The following is a 15,324-nucleotide window of genomic DNA, read 5'->3' on the forward strand; positions in this document are numbered from 1 at the left end:
AGAGGGCCAGAGACGTGAACAGCGAGAGTTTCAAGGCAACTCGTAGCTTTCAGACTGTATGAGCTCAATTCAGACAGGTGGGTAGATGCCCTAGAAGTATACACCAGTTTCTTTTCTTTCTTTAACTTTTAAAAATGTGTCCGAAGAGCCAAGCACCTGGGAGGCAGGGGGCCATTTGGTTTGCTGTGACGTGAGGCCAATTCCTTTACAAACATGAAATACCCAGGCAAGTGATGTGTCCGTCGTGTTTCTCTTCTGAAAGCCATCAGAGTTTGTCTGGGACTGAGGCCCCCGGGCATCAGTTGTACAGGGTAGAAGAGTCGTCTCTCCTGGTTCTGCAGTGTGACCGTGCCTGGTACGAGAAGCAGTGGGAAACTCTGTGTCTTCGCTGGCTGTACAAAGCCCACACCACTGGCAAGAGCTGCCTTGCAGAAGGCATTGGAAATATAGATAGATACACAGTGATGCCACGGTCATTCTGTAAACTCAAGGTCGCGATGCCTGGGAAGGTGGGAGAAGTGTTTCTCTTGCTTCAACCAAATACACACCCAGAAAATGGGTGTGAAGATCGTTTCTCTTCCCTTCTAGTCACTAGCAGCCTAGAAGAATCCTTAGCAGGAACATAGGGACATCTAACTTATGAGAGGAAATTTAGTACAGCGGTAGCCTTCTAGCAAGTGGGACTTTTATTCTGAAAAGTTCTGTTCAAAAGTTTTGAACAAAAATGATTTCAGTTAAGATGAGGTCTTTTGAATTACTGTTGATTTGCATGGTCCCTTTTTGCCACGTCGCCATGTGAATTATGGTAGAGCATTCTCTGCCCCACATTTTAATTAATCTTTCAACCCTTTTTATCTGTTAGAGCAGAGATTCTCAATTGCTTTAAGTAGAAGGCTACATTAAAACCCAGAGTAGCTCAGCAAAGTCCAGACTAAGTGACTGTTTCACTTTGAATGAGGTTGTTTAGGATTTTAAAGTCCTCTAACGTCTCATCTTCAAATGTCTTCTGAAGATGAAGTGTGGGCACGCCAGGGTAACAGGGTCAGTCCGCAACTATCCGTGGGCAATTGAAGTCCACAGATAATAGCACCGTCTCCTCTGCATCCAACAGTCGTAATCCCCCCATCTACCTGCCCCCCTCACCTAATACTTGTGGGAACTCTAAACAGGAAGCAAAATGTCGTTGTTTGAGTTTCCTGATGAGGTTTTCTTAGTCTGTTCAGGTTGCTGAAACAGAACACCGTAGACTGGGTGACTTGTAAGCAACAGAAATTTATTTCTCGTAGGAGGCTAGAAAGCTACAGATCAGGGTGTGAGCAGATTCGATGTTTGGTGAGAGCCTGCTTCCTGGTTCACAGACAGCAGACTTTTTCTCACTATGTCCTCACGTGGAGGATGGAGTGAGGGAGCTCTTCGGAGTCTCTCTTAGAAGGGTGCTAATTCCGTTCACGTGGGCTCCACCGTCACCACCTAATTACCTCCCTGAAAACCCCACCTCCTAATACCTTCACATTGGAGGTTAGGTTTCAACACATGATTCAGTCCATAGCAAGAATTGTTCTCTAATGTGCAGTGAAATGGAAGAAAGGGTAAATGATAGGAGGACAGGATAGAGGGACGATGAGACATACATAGGTGGTTGTGTTGAGGAACTCTAGTCTAACAGGAGAGTGAGGGCTCTAGTCTAACCCTCGGAAATGAACTGTCCAAGGAGACACACGTGCTGACAAAGCAGGAGGCTTTATTGGGAAGCGGCGTCCGGGTGGAGAGCCGGAGGGTGAGGGAACCCAGGAGGACTGCTCTGCCACGTGTTTCGCAGTCTCGGGCTTCATGGTGATGGGATTAGTTTCCGGGTTGTCTCTGGCCAATCACTCTGACTCAGGGTCCTTCCTGGTGGTGCGCGCATCACTCAGCCGAGAGGGATTCCAGCGAGGGGGATTCTGGGAGGTTGGTAGGACAGAGCGTCTCTTCCCTCCTCCTTTTGGCCCCTCCCAAATTCTCCTGGTTAGTTTCAGCTGCAGCAGCAGCGCGTTCTTTACGGGGACCTCCTATTGCGAGACAGCTCAGGCCAGCGTTACCGTCCTGCCTGGCCAAGGTGGGCGGATCTGGTCAGCGATTCCCTAACAGTTGAACTGCCTGCACTGCCCCAGTCACTACAGTGTTCAATCCTGATGGCAGCTCCCCAGGCCCTGGGGCTTTTGCTGCTTGGCCCACAGATCTCCGCAGCGGAGAGGGGCTTCCGCTCCTTCTAGCGGGAGGAACCCACGAGTGGCTGCCCCGCTGTCATGTCAGATGCACTCACACATGGACGTGGCTTGCTCTTTGGTATTCTGGGGACGCTCAGCTCGAGGCATTTGAGACTTGGACGTTTTGAGGAATCTGATGATCAATCTACCTTCTCCTTGGTGTCTGCTGAACCAGCCCCCTCCACTGCTCCTTTCTCTGGTAGGAAAGATAAACGAAAATTCCATTATTCAGCCCACGGTATTGTGATAGCGCTTTCCTTTGAGCTTCTCGGCAGAACCCTGCTTGCTTTAGAGCTGTACATCATATTGGATCCACTGAGAGCCATTATTTATCTGACAGGATATTTATAAAAGCCAGCATCAGCTGTAGCCCCACGTCAATGTTTCTTTCTCGCTGACACACATCACACCGACAGGCTTGAAATGTTTAAATACAATAGTCCCTTCAAGAAATCGTTAATTTTTCTATCACTGTTAGAAGTGATCATTGGATGGAAATGGATTTCGTTGGAATAGCTGAGCCGACTGAGGTGGAGACTTTCAAGGGTCTGGACTTCAGAGAAGCCTTCGCAGGACCCGGTGAAGGTCCAGCGAGGACCGAAACCCAGAGCCCCAGGCTCACTCCCAGTGTCGTCCCGCCCACTTTAGCCAGGAAGACGAGAGCTCTGGGGAGAAACGGTTAAATATCAAGGAGAGGAAATGAAGTAGGCTGAACTCCCTCATTACTGCCGTGTCTCCCTCTGTTCCAGGCTACCTCCCTCCTCCTCCACTCCCTTGCTCTCCTTTGCCCTCATTTCTCTTTTATCCGCCTCTCTCCCTGCCTCTGCCTCTTCCCCTGGCTTTATCTCCTGCTGTTTGATCTTCCTCTGCTTATTCACATTCCCCGCTCTACGCGGCTGTGCTGAAATTGAGGACGGTCTTAAGTGCTTCCCGGAGTCACTGCTCTGGAGGGGGTTGTAGGGGCCCGAGGAACAGCATGTGTGTATTTGGCTGTTGTCCCAATCTTTCCCCAGGATCCCTCATACATAATTAATGCAGAAAGTTTCCCTGACCCTTCACAATACAGGTCAGGGAGTCAAACTGCGAGACTTTTTGCATGGATGAAAGACTTGGACCTTTTCTGAATGTACGGTACTTTGTGTTCCTGGGTCTGTTTCTTGACCAGAGGAAAGAGGTCTGTGCAAACGTGCGGTTGCCAAGTTAGCGTTATGTCCTTTACGAAAGCAGCTTCATAGCCTTTCTGTCCCAGAAATGGCTCGTCTGCCTTGAAGGTGAGGCAAACAGTAAGGTAGGAGATAACATGTTCCTGGGTAGTTCTTGATGATAAATCTTGATGAAGCCAGGGAAAAGAAAAGGGCCAAACATTTCGGGGTAGCATTAGGTTGTCACGTTGGGGCAGCCTTGGCATTTCCTCTCAGCCAGATCTGCAGGGAAAAAGAAAATCAGAAGCTCAGAGGAGCCCTAGGCAGCATGGTGGGGAGGGTCCCCTGTTGCCTCCTGTAATTCTGTCCGCTGTGGTGGCAATGCTACCGGGCCCAGCCTGTCTTGATTTTCTCCCCTCTGTGATTAACTTTTAGCTCTAGGACATTCAAAAAAAAAAAAAAAAAAAAAGGAATAACAACTTAAACTCTGAATTCAAAGACCTTACAGCATATTTGAGATTTAGCTGGAGAGAGAGAAAAAAGTTAACAACTACAAGCAATGTATGATTAAAAGTGTAAACAGTGAGTGAAGAGGGAGGTTCACTCTAAATTGCAGTGGAAGGAGGTCCCAGTAGGAGGTGAGCATCTGAGTGGAACCCTAGAGGGTCTACTGGATGATGATAAGGGGAGAGGAGAGCGCACGGGATTGTGGGAGTGATGTGGCGAAGCAACAGAGCGCTAATGAGGGCTTGGCAATAGGACGTAGCTAATGTTTTGTGAAAGTGTCACCCCTCCCCAGGGTATTTGTTTACAAGGAAGAACTGGAAGTGGAATAATCAAAGTTTTTATGGTGTGAATTTCAGGCTCCAGGACAGGTGGGTGGAAACTATTTGCATGGGAAGCCTGTCCTCCTTTCCGTGGTAGATTCTCCACCAACGCCTGCAGTGAATCCTGTGGAGAAGCCTGACTGGTCAGCCACTTCCCATGGCGCCTTATGAACAAAGTCTTATAAAATGGAAGCGTTCCTCCCTCGCGTTGCCTTAGAAACGTGTCCTTGTGAAACTCCACAGAGCTTGCTCAGAGCCAGTTGTGAGATGTGTCTCCCGTTATTTCTGCTAAGAAAGCTGTTTACTCTCTGGATTCAACTTCAGAGTCCATGAAGAAAGAAGTGATTTAAGGTTTAAGAGGGTCGACGGTGGCATTCAGGCGTCAGACCATCTTTCTGGGTTGACTTACCGCAGTTCACTCAGAGACAGCGAACATCTGAGCTGGCAAAGACCTTAGAGACTCCCTAACTCACAGTGTCTCAAGCTGGTCACACAATCTTGGGGATTTGTGAGTTATCCACTAGAACTTTTTAAACTTTGAGTTTTTACTTAGATGATAGCCTAAAACAAGACTCAGGCCATATTCTGAAGGACCACCTTATTACCAAATCCAGCTCTTTCAGTGTCTGATGGTATTGATGGCCAAGTTGACAGTAAACATTATGACTTTAATTATGCTGGCTGGTGGATAAAGAAGACAGGTGGCCTTCATGTTGGAAAAGATGCCCTTGGATCAACGGAAGTCCAGATGGTGTTACAAAGCCATATGTGAACAAAGATTTAATGAAGTTTCAATATAAATGCCTCTCCCCCCTCCACTATCCTCAGGTAAACTTTGCAGATACCTGTTGGGTATTACACCCTGCCTTCCATTATGTAGATTGAGCTGATCAGCTGGGTGAAGTGAAGACAGGTTCCAAAGTGGTGGATTTGCATTGGAGAGAGCTCAGATTGGTCCAGTTGGGAAAAAAAAGGGGGAGAGGGGAGAGTAGCAGGGAGAAAATAAAGGAGTCTTTGGAGCCTCTGGAAGAGATTACGTAGGAAATTACAGATGAGGACGAGAGTCAGAGAAGATTTAAACCAGTTTTGGTATGAAAAATCTAAAAAATAAAAGGAGTGGCGTCAATGGGATTTTACACAGAGTTGCTCACACTGATGAATGGGATCTTCTTGTGTATTCCGGGACCCCAGAAGAATTGAAACTCTCAGCTAGAAGCTCATTTCCACCAGGAATTAAGTAGTGGTGTGTCGGTTAACATCTTTGCCTCATGCTACCCTTATGAAATTTTCATGAAGCCCGAGTGTTTACAGCTTCTAAATGGCTTACCTGCTTTCTTCCGTGGCAGAAGAACGGGGGGTGGGGTGGGATGAGGGAGGGTGAGGCTGTGCACCAGCGAAGCGTGTGGCAGGGCACGACTCGCGAACGTTTATCCAAGAAAAAGATTAAAATATAACTCGCATAGGAAGAAAAGACTGATGGGCTTGGGGGGATTTTGAACATGGCTTGGGGCTCATTAGGAAGATGACTCTTAGATGGAAACATCTACCATTTCCTGTTCATTTTGAGACCTGGTACTTGGTGTGGTCCCACTGATGGTGGCTAGTTCTTCATATAATGGCATTTTTCAATTTTAGGGGCTTTAAACAGAAGAGCAGAGTGTTCAAAAGCACTGAAACTGCTCCAGGAGGCTGTAGAGCTTTCAAAGTATGGCTTTCTCCAGAGGGAGGAAATGAAAGGAAGCCCTTCCTTTCCTAGATTTTAAAAACTGGAGCTACTATGCTTTGTACTTTTGGAGACTCTGTTGCTGGCCATGGTTATATGATCGTTTGGTAATCCGGGCAGGTTGACACGGTTAGTTTGATTCCACGAGCTCTCTTGGTCAGAGGAATAAAATGCTTGGCACTGATGCCTGGACCAGTTCTGTTTACCACGGAAGGGAAAATGCTCTGAGACCGGGCAAGATCTCGGTAACAACACAGTGCCACCCTTCTTGGACAGCAAGGTGGAAGCTCATCGGATTTCTCAGCCGGTTTTGAAGTGACTTTGAAGTTGGGGATTTTTTTCCTCTTTATCTATGGTTGATAGTCCTTTTCTCCAAGAAGCCACCATGGGACTCTATTAAAAAGCTACAGAAGAAAGTTTTTTGTTAGACACAATAATGTGCATATGCCCGTTTTTTCTTTTCTTTCTCTTCTTTACAGCTTCTGGGTTTTAATGCTTTTGGAACAGTAACGTACACAGTTGTTAATGAAATGCCTGAATTAGAGGACGGTGCTACTCTATATGCATGGCTCTTTTGACTCTAGATTTGAAACGCCGGAAACGATAAAGAAACTGTTCCAAATACCTCTTTGTCATTGCCTGGAAATGTGCATTTTCAAGAGAGTCACCAAAGGCAGTCTTGTCTAATGACGTTGCAGATGATTTTATCTACTTTTTCTAACAGTATAGCATGCCGTAATGTCACCTGATCTATATCTTGTCCAAGTGCATCACTTCCATGTTGTTCGCTTCTGTTTTTTTTACTTTTCTCATTCGATCGTGACAATTAATGATACTTGGCAACAGTTCCACCGTAAATATAGATTTAAACATGGGCAAGAAAATCACACGGCAGTTCTGGCTCCAGTAACTATAAGGTGGTCATCTAGCTCAATATTCAAATTATATTAATGTGATGATCAGTATGAAAACCTAAAAATTGAAATGTAAAAGTTTTTGTAGAAAACGTGCAAACCACCAAGAATGTATTTGTAAAACCCAGTGCTAGTTGCCTACCCAATATCCATTCTATCCTTCTTCCTTGAGGACCTTGATTTTTTAAAATTCTCCCTCCCGTATTACTTTACATTAAGGGATATACCTGTTGGCATAGTTTTGACGAATGAGATGCAAGCAGAAACCTGTTAGACATTTCAGAGAAAGTTTTGCAGTTCTTTCAGCCTTCACTCCTTCTTTTCTTCTTGTGTGAGACTTGAATGTGATGCCTGGAGGTACAGTAGCCATTCTGTAACCATGAGGCAACAAGTATGAGAACAAAGGCCCACATGCTAGGATGGTAGAGTGGAAAGATGGATGAATTTGGTTCCTAACGACATCATTGAGCCACTTTATCAGCCCTGGATTATCTACTTCTGGACTCTAGTCGTGGAGACCTCTATCTGTTTAAGTTAATATAGCAGGGTTTTCTGTTATCTTCAGAAGAATATAATCCTAAGTGAAACTCTCAGATTGTTTGACTCTGTTTGCAGTTATTCTTTCTTTAGTAAACCAAGAAAATAGTTAATGGGCAGCTTCTGTATTTGATCTTTCCGTAAGATTATATTATCCTTATTAGCTACTGTTGGCGCATTTCTCTGAGTTAACTGATCCCAGTATCCCTCTGGTTTCCTGTTCTTCAATTCAGCACCATCTGAAGTGTTCAGATTACATGGAACAAGTCAGGGTTCAGGGTAGAGGCTCTCTAAAGCTAAGCATAACGGATGGCTGTAATTTTAACATGCTAACAGTCTAATTAGACACCTGGAGTCATTGCCATTTCATTAAAAGAAGCGTTTTGTGGCTGACTGTACGTAGTCAGCGGAATTATTTTATGGCATAGCCGTATGTCACGCTCCATTTGATTTGTATATAACAGTTTTTCCCCCTCAGTATAGTCATTATTTATACATTTAATATTTTATTAATATGTCCTCAAGATAACCTGAATGGGCATAAATACTGATAGGTGTGAAATGAGATTTAATCCTAGTGCTTTAAGACTGTAGTTGTTCCATTTCGAATAAATGATTATTGTGTTCCTTTGGTTATATTTATTGTCAGAAGTATTAAGCACCCTTGTAGCTACTGCATGATATTCCTTTTCTCGTTCATGTTTTGATATTTTTAAAAGTTGGAGGTAACCCTATTGCATGCTTCGAAACTACAGCAGACGCACTTCATTTTAATACAAAATTTTTGCTATTGGGTTAACCTGCAAAATTTAGAAGTCAAATCTAGCAGTTGTCATTTCCTCTTTTTGAGAGGGGGACATGTTAGTGACCGTTGGGGTGTCAGGAGAGTTCCAGCAAATGCTCGTTTTGTAAACAGAATGCGTTAATGAAGAGAGCTCAGGACGGAAGCAGGAACTGGAGATAGTGGATTTGCTGTCCAAGGTAACACGAGGATAATTATTTTTCTGTTGCTGGGGAGGAAGAAGAGAGGGGAAGGGGAGGACTGAGCAAATGAGTGTGTGTCTGGAGGCTCCTTGTGGAAACATCTGAGAACTTCTTTAATATAATGGCTTTATGGAGATACAATTCACATACCATAAAATTCCCTTTTTTTAGAGCATGCACGTCAGTGTTTTTAGTATGTTTATAGCGTTAGGCAACTATCACCACTGTGTAATTTAGAGTATCTTCATTACCTCAAAGGGAGCCCTGAACCCATTACCAGTGACTCCCCTCTCTTCCTTCCTCCTGCCTCTGGAAACTGCTCATTTAGTTTTTGTTTCTACAGATTGGCCCTTCCTGCCCGTTTCATAGAAATGGGATCATACAGTATGTGATCTTTTGTGATTGGCTTCTGTCACTTAGCATCATGTTTCAAGGTTCACCCACGTTGTAGCACATATTGGTACTTCATTTTTTCTTTCTTTTTTTTTTTGGTGGAATAGTATTCCATTGTATGAAGAAACCACATTTTATTCATCCGTTCATCTGTTGATGGACACTTGGGTTGTTTCTGCTTTTTGGTTATTATGAATACTGCTCCTGAGAGCATTAATGTACGAGTTTTTGTGTGGACAAAACCCTCTCCTTGACCATGCTTTAGTCAGGCTCCTCTGATACCTCTTCTTGACTAGGCTTTGACCTTGGCCCTGTCCTGGCTGGGCCGGCATAGCCCAGTTGTAGCAGGTATCTTGCTAAGTCTGTTTAGCAAGCATCCCCCAACTCTTGATATCTGCTCAGATTCCTCAACCTCACTTTTTTTTTTTTTTTTTTTTTTTTTGCGGTACGCGGGCCTCTCTCTGTTGTGGCCTCTCCCGTTGCGGAGCACAGGCTCCGGGCGCGCAGGCTCAGCGGCCATGGCTCATGGGCCCAGCCGCTCCGCGGCATGTGAGATCCTCCCGGACCGGGGCACGAACCCGCGTCCCCTGCATCGGCAGGCGGACTCTCAACCACTGCGCCACCAGGGAAGCTCCTTCGTTTTTGAGTTTAGTTGCTGTTCCGTGATATGATTACCACTGATCTGTCCAACATTCAGTAAAGTTTTCAATATCATACATGGTGAGCGGGGAGTTCCCTGATGGTCCAGTGGTTAGGACTCTGCGCTTTCACTGCCGAGGGCCTGGGCTCCATCTCTGGTTGGGGAATTAAGATCCCACAAGCCACATGGCACAGCCAAAAAAAAAAAAAAGGTTTGTGCAGTGGGCTTAGGGAAAGGGATGGGTACCAGACCCCGTTTCTGCTGAGGCCTGGTCCCGAGAGAGGAAAGTGGGGCGCCACAAGTGGGACTGTGCAAGGCTCACGTCAGCACCAAGTCCTGTGAGAACAGAATCCCAGGGGAAGAGTGCTCAGAAAGCCTCCGATGGAGAATTGGGCCCGGCAGTTTAGATCGGTGTCTGGGTGATACCTTGAAGATACGAGTCATACACTTAGAAGGGTTACTGGTGTGTCCCAGCTACCCAGTAACTGTTGATTTCTTCCCCTTGACTTTCTTTTTAGAAAACACATAAAGAATAACCACATTTGCAGTTATCCTCAAAACGAAGACCCTCTTCCTGGCAAAGGTAACTGATACACACGTATTTGAAATAAAATGACTTACTAATTTTGCTTTGATAAATGTTTGCATATTTTGTTATGTGGTTGGCATGATTGAATTTATTCCAGGAGGTCACAAAACCAATTAAGATTAAGAACGACTGTTTTGTACAGTAATATTCAGGCCCAATACGCCAGCAATCCTGTTCACCTCGTACTGTCTGGTTGACTGTTCTGTTCTCAAAGGACAAGGAAGGAAATAAGAGAGAAGGACAAAGCCCAGAAGAATAAGAGTTAGTGTCTTCCCTTCCAAACACCTTAATGCTTTACCAGATGGTCTTATGTTTGTGTGCATGTGTTTGCGGACGCTGAAGCGTGTTCTGTAAGCATCGTGAGTACGAGATCATGAAAACACTTCATAAGTCCCTCTGTGGTCTCTGCCACGGTGAGGTTGGACACACAAGAAACATGGTTGATTGATTCTCCCAGCTTCTGCCCGCTCGGTTGTTAAAAGCCTCGATAACCAGCCAGCTTTCTTTCTGTAATATGTATTTTTTCAGAAGTCAGAGTTGGAACATTTATTTTCTTTTGAAATAGGCTCTTTTACAGACAAAATGTTGTAGATCAATTACTTCATTTAAAAAGATTTGTCTTTGCCAGAAGTGGAACAACACCAGCAAAAGAACCTATAATCTCATCAATGAAAAATTTTAACTGAATTTGGGACTTCCCTGGGGGCTCAGTGGTTAAGAATCTGCCTGCCAATGCAGGGGACACGGGTTTGAGCCCTGGTCCAGGAAGATCCCACATGCCGTGAAGCAACTAAGCCCGTGCGCCACAACTACTGGGCCTGCGCTCTAGAGCCCACGAGCCACAACTGCTGAGCCCACGTGCCACAACTACTGAAGCCCGTGTGCCTAGAGCCCGTGCTCTGCAACAAGAGAAGCCCGAGCACCGCAAGGAAGAGTAGCCCCTGCTTGCAGCAACTAGAGAAAGCCCACATGCAGCAATGAAGACCCAACGCAGCCAAAAATAAATAAATTAAATAAATAAATTAAAAAAATTTTTTAACTGAAATGGATTTTTTTTTTTTTTTTTTTTTTTTTTTTTTGCGGTACGCGGGCCTCTCACTGTTGTGGCCTCTCCCATTGCTGAGCACAGGCTCCGGACGCGCAGGCTCAGCGGCCATGGCTCACGGGCCCAGCCGCTCCGCGGCATGTGGGATCTTCCCGGACCGGGGCACGAACCCGCGTCCCCTGCAACGGCAGGCGGGCTCTCAACCACTGCGCAACCAGGGAAGCCCTGAAGTGAATTTTTTATAGCGCTGAAACGCAGTGCCTTTGAAGCAGGAAGTAGATGGTTTTCCATGAAGACACAAACCTTTTAATTCATATTCATAACAATTGATATGTATAATTTTGGTCACTGGAGGACTGCTACAGTTTTCCATTGATACAATAGAAATATATTGAGGCCAATGAAAAAGTAATTAACAGCTAAATATGAGGGTCAGACAGTTAAATTATTCCCTAGTTCGTATTAAGCTCTACATGCATACAGAATTATTTTCTGAAAGTAAGACAATACAGAATGTCATGTTTTTCTTCTCTAAATTGTGAGTCTAATGTTTTTCTTGGATACAGATGACTTTGCTTGCAAGAGGGATAATTAAACGCTGAACAGATCAAGCTTGAGAGTGGAAAAGAATTTAGGGATAATGATAGAGGTATAATAATAGATAAAAGAAAAACTCTGCTCTGAAATGTGGAAAGCATTATTGAAACTCAGAAATCTGGAGCGATTTAGTGTTTGAAATAATCACATGGAAATCTCTGTTCTGATCCTCTGTCACTGACTTAACCGGTGAAGATCGATAAGCTATTTATGTGTTTCTGGGCCAGCCAATAAATACTCATTCCATTCAATTTAGTTCAGATCTGCGTAGCTACAGAGCACCTTGTTTTGCTAAGGTTTCTGATGGTACCGAAAGACTCAGTCCCTTTCCTCAGGAAGCTTAAGAAGAAAACTGCATATGTGACGGTGGAAAGCTATGGTTTAAGGTGCCAGAAGTACTCAGCACTTTTTTTCCTCCTTGTTCTTCCTTATTTTAATACGCTTTTCAGAGTAGTTTTTTGCATAACAAAAAGGCTGAGCGATAAAATATAACGTGGCACGTGGCAATGCCTGTTGGAGAATGTGTTCTCCTTTTTGACGCAGTCCTAACTTTTCTGTCCCTACAGTTTGCTAATTACATAATGAAGAATAAAGCGAAGAGGCATGATCGTCTTGGGCACTAGATGCCACACCAGAGGCTGGCGGGATTCCATTGTGCTTAGGGTCAAACTGTAGCTTTTGAAGCATTATATCTAAGAGAACTTGCGATGTAAGTCTTGAATGATCCTAATCTTTCTCTCCAAGAGATGACATTCCATGTTTTACTGAACTCCATGTCCGCTGCCTAGGAGAGAGGTCATGGAGGCTTTGAGTGGGAAGGGGCAGAGGAGACGTGGATTGAAAGAATCCTCTCTATTTTCATCCTGAAAGCTCTGTGTGCTCGTTGGGGGATGAGACGGACAGCAAGGGGATGGCGGTGAAATGAAGTAGAAGGGGCAGAAAGCACCTGAAAGACCAACACTTCTCACCTCCATCCCCGTCAACTCTATGTTCTGCTATTATGTCATTGTAGGTATCCAGCTTCTCTAAACCTGCCATTTATTCTGGGTGAGCTAAGGCTGGTTATTCCTCTAATCATATCAGCAAGACAAAGGGACAGGAGACACAAAGAACATGAGTTTAGGAAATGAAAAGTAGGTAAATGAGATGATCCAGGGGTGGAAAGTGAATGGTGAGCTTTGGACCTGGAGGGGAGGAGAGGGTGTTGGGTTGAATGCCTTGGGATCAGAGAGCAGGTCCTAGAGTCTAAAGTGTAACCTCCCAAATTCATATATTGACATCCTCACCTCTAGGACCTCAGAATATGACTGTATTTTGAGATAGGGCCTTTAAAGAGGTAATGAAGGTAAAATGGAGTGGGCCCTAATCTAACATAACTGATGTCCTTCAAGAAGAGGAAATTAGGCCAACACAAACACACACACACACACACACACACACACACACACACACAGGGAGAAGCCACCATCTGAGAGCCAAGGAGAGAAGCCTCAGAAGAAACAACGCTGCTGACACCTTGATCTCGGATTTCTAGACTCCAGAATTGTGAGAAAATGAATTTCTATCGTTTAAGCCACGCTGTCCGGGGTATTATATTGGGTTGGCCAGAATGTTCGTTCGGGTTTTTCCATAAGATGTAACGGAAAAACCTGAACGAAATTTTTGGCCAACCCAATATGATGGCAGCCCTAGCAAACTGATACAATAGGACCTGGGGAGACAGGAGGCTGATAAAGTTGGTCTTCTCTGCAGTCTGTCCAAGGCCCTGGCGGCAGGTGGCATGCGGCCACACACAGGCGGATGGCTGAGGTCTGAACTCGAAGGCTGTCACACTGATTTGGAAGGCTGCACAAACTCAGCTCTGACTCCGCAGGCTGGGCTACTCTGGCCCTGCTCTCTCCGGGAGAGCTTTGATCCTCCCTGTCGTACACCTGCCCCCCTGCCTCTTAGAAGGAAGTGGGGAGAGCTTATAATGCAGTGGAGGAAGGAGGAAGGAGATGTTTCCTGTAGTCTTCCCGGGGGGAAGGCCGTAAAGCGATGTATTGCCTACAGAGAGTTGAAAACCAATAATAAAACCCACTGTGAGTTGGCGGGTTTCTCACCGTCCCCACGCTCCAGGAGCGTTAAGCAACGCCAGTGGTGAGATACTCCTGCCTCCGACCCACTCCCCAGCCCCCAGCCAAAGCACACATTTTGTTGGCCTCAGTAACCCCAATTGCTGTGGTTACCATTGAGTTTTCTGAATATATATCTAAGCTTCCCATTGCATGTGTTTTTATTACCTCTCCTTTAATAAAAATTGCATTCTGCACGGAAGTGAATTTGGAGAAGTCCTGGTTATATAGTCAGCCCTGTACACAGACCGAATCAGCGACACACGTTGGTCTGGAGGATGAGCTCACTAGGGTTCGGAATTGTTCCAACTCGCTTGGAGCACAGGTTCTGTCTCCCAGCCCAGTGGTACTTCATACTCCTGCTTTTAAACAGTAGGTTAAATGTGAATCACACAGACATAGAGAACAAACTTATGGCTCTCAAAGAGGAAAGGGGGAAGGGGAAAGATAAATTAGGAGTTTGAGATGAACAGATACACACTGCTCTATATAAAATAGATAAACATCAAGGTCCTACTGTATAGCACAGGGAACTGTATTCAATATCTTGTAGTAACCTATAATGGAAAAGAATCTGAAAAAGAATATATGTGTGTGTGTGTATATATGTGTATATATATATATATATATATATATATATATATATATATATATATATATATATAAAGCCGTACAGTACATTGTAAATGAGCTCCACTTCAATAGAAAACCAAAAACCCAGTAGGTTAGAAATTAACCACGACAGCATGTGACTATAAAGATGAAAAAAGGGAACTTGAGTTACTTCCATTCTGTCATGCTCTCTGATCGCTTGGAGTTTTTGTCTGTAGTTAATATTTTAAAGGGAAAAACCGAGTATGGACTGCAAGGTGTCATATTTTTGTTTGGTAAGTGGACCTTCTAGTTCCTCCATAAACTCTTTTACTGAATTTGAATGCTATCATGAAAATTAAAAGGAAGATTTATTCTTCATTTTAAATTGGTAATTTTCTAGAACCGTAGAGCCCTTCAAGGAAATAATGCTTATGACAGAAAACAATTTTGTTGTACGGGCGAGAGGGATATTAAAAAATGACCTGTTCTAAGAGCTAAACATACCCGCTTCACCGCTGGGTTGTATTCGTCCCTATTATCTCTCAGGGGAGAAGAACATTCATATGGTCCCAGTGTTTGAGGTGATATTTAGACTTCACGCCCTGGGAGCTCAGATGTTAGCCAAGTAAGGGAATGTAAATTATAGTTTCTCACATGAGCATTATATAGACATCCAAACGTAAGGTAGGCCGAGGCCCGAATCAATGTGAGATTAGTTCACTCCTTACTGGTACGTTCAGCAAACTCCCCTTGAGGGCTAACTGTGTGCCTGGCACTTTGCTTGGTACTGAGGATACAAAGATGATTAAATCGGCTCCCTGCTCTTGGGAACTCCTAGTCTAGGAGGGGAGACAGATATTGAAGCAAAGAATTGCAACACAGAGTATAAAGGTAGGGAGTATAGAATAATGTGCAAGTAATTTGCCCTGTTGGGTTGAAACTGGATGATGATTTTTTTTTTTTTTTTTTTTTTGTGGTA

The 15,324-nt window shown here is 44.5% G+C and overlaps 1 long non-coding RNA gene across 1 annotated transcript in view; it reads left to right on the forward strand.

Moving 5' to 3' along the window:
- The window catches only part of LOC307185809, a 92,824-nt gene that overhangs the window by 35,060 nt on the left and 42,440 nt on the right, over positions 1 to 15,324 (forward strand). Inside the window, exon 2 of the long non-coding RNA XR_013828175.1 lies at positions 9,925 to 9,989. This is a non-coding gene — a long non-coding RNA (uncharacterized lncRNA). The remainder of the gene's footprint in view (positions 1 to 9,924; positions 9,990 to 15,324) is intronic.

Source organism: Stenella coeruleoalba (genome assembly GCF_951394435.1).
Source record: "Stenella coeruleoalba genome assembly, chromosome: 4".
NCBI lineage: Eukaryota > Metazoa > Chordata > Mammalia > Artiodactyla > Delphinidae > Stenella > Stenella coeruleoalba.